Consider the following 2125-nt stretch of genomic DNA (forward strand, 5'->3'; position numbering starts at 1 on the left):
GATATGGCTAAACAGTAGAAACCTGCTGCCCACAAGCAGCTTTTCTAGTTCCATTTCCTTTAATGTGCTTTGAAGTTTAAGTTACAGCTATCCAACATTTAAAATTGTAAAACATTTTGTGAGAACTGAAAATCAAGGTTTTATAATGAAAAAATTTAAATTTAGTTTTTACTTTGGGTCTTTCTCCAGTAAACGCATCTCTAAATCTGTGCGATGTAGTAACATACACTTACAGAACAAAAACCAAAATGGTGAAAATCATTCAAAGCAGCTTGAACTTTGTGAAGTGTCATGCAAGAGGGTCATATGTCATTGAAATTACCCATTTAATAAGGATGCTAAAGGGAAAAGCTAATTTCTCAGAACAAACCATTCCCATTTAGATAAATGTTGAATGAAAAAAATTAAAACTAACATTTATAATTTGATATTAGAATCCAGGAGAAGACCATATAAGTATTAGAATAATATATGAATATATTTACAAAAATTGTGACATTCATTAAAGAAAAAATTTGTTGGAGAATAGCAATTAAGGCTGGGAAGAACCATACACTGCTTAACTTCCATTATCAAAATATCAACAATTTATTAATAATATAAATGGAGAAGTGATAGAGATCTTAATGAAGATTGACTCACAGAAATGGAAAATAGGAAAATACAGTAGGAAGTGAACTGTTCATGTCAAGTATAAGACACTTAAGGTTCTCTGGTTGCAAGGTTTTAAATGGCATGCTTTTTATCTTTGTGAATTTCAATTAGACTGCAATGGGCAAGTCAGGAAAGGAATATTAATGATGGAGGAGAGAGCTGGGTGGTGTTCCATTCTTCACAGAGCAAGCTAAATAAGAGAGCAAATGTTTATTTAGGTTGTAACATATTAAATGCTCATCGAGAAAGTGGTGATTAATAGGTTAAAAAGGACAGCTGGAAATATTTACAATGTAAAGGTTTTACTCTCCTCCTATAATCTTCAAAGCAAAGCTAAAATTTACAGTAGATTAGCAGTGCCTGTTAGAAAAACTGCTCCGTCTAGGAAAAACATCTGAATTTTTGGTGCATAACTAACAAAATTGAAGTGTTTGGCACATATTGACTCTGAATGTAAAATGACAGAAACATATCAGCATACTTAACTCTCTCTCTTTTTTTTTTTCCTTTAAAGTGTCTAACGTTTATAACAACTTCTGGAGGAGATAAACACTGATTCTGCTTTGCCTTAGTAGAATGTGCATAACATTCTGTCTTATGTGCAGTACAAAAAGGAAAATGTCTCTCTCTTTTTTTTTTCTGTTCAAGTTGCACGTTTGGATTTTGTCACCTCATATAAAATAGAACAGAAATAAGATAGATCAAACACACAGTGCTGAAAGTGTAAGATGGGACTGGAATTCCAAGTCCCTTTGCCAGTGAAAAGCCCTAAAGGGGGAAAACCTCAAACCTTGTTACTTTTCCTCCCCCTGGGGAATGAGTTGCAGAGGTAGTAGAAACGCAGCAGGTCCCTTTATGCTCCGGGGTAATGTAAACTTTTGGAGCTGTTGATTGAGTTTGATCACCTGCTAGGGAGGGCGCCTGTGAAAAGAGGTTGGAAAAGGATTGCTGGAAGTGAGCGGGAGGTTTCCCAAGGTGTGTGTGTGTAATCTGCAAATGGACTTGACTGACTGGCTCAAGGGAATTCTCCAGCTCTCAGAGCTTTCAGGGGAAATCGGTCTTGATTACAGGAGTGTGAAGGAATGAATGATATATCAGGAGGGTTCAGAAACTTCCTGCTGTCTGATTTCACGCAACATGCTTTGAACTTGGTCCTGCGTGGATGCGCTGATGACTAAGTAAAGGCGTGATTAGTCCCCTTGCCCTCCAGTGGGAGCAGAACCTCTTTACCTCTTAGCAGCCACGTCGCTCCACAGCAGGGTGATGTTGGGGGACGGGCGGCAGGGCGCGGCCCCAGGGATCTAGGGCATCACAGCCACACTGCATTTCCGACTTCACACCAACACCCACCAGCAGCCCTGCCAGGAACCTTGGGGGCTCTCGGGAGCCCCAGAAAGCAACCTCGGGGAGCAGCCCGAGGCGGCGCGTGGGCTCCGTTCCTCCGGCGCGGCGTGGGCGAGGGGAGCTGCGC

Source organism: Colobus angolensis, unplaced genomic scaffold, assembly GCF_000951035.1.
Source record: "Colobus angolensis palliatus isolate OR3802 unplaced genomic scaffold, Cang.pa_1.0 Scaffold71, whole genome shotgun sequence".
Classification (NCBI taxonomy): domain Eukaryota; kingdom Metazoa; phylum Chordata; class Mammalia; order Primates; family Cercopithecidae; genus Colobus; species Colobus angolensis.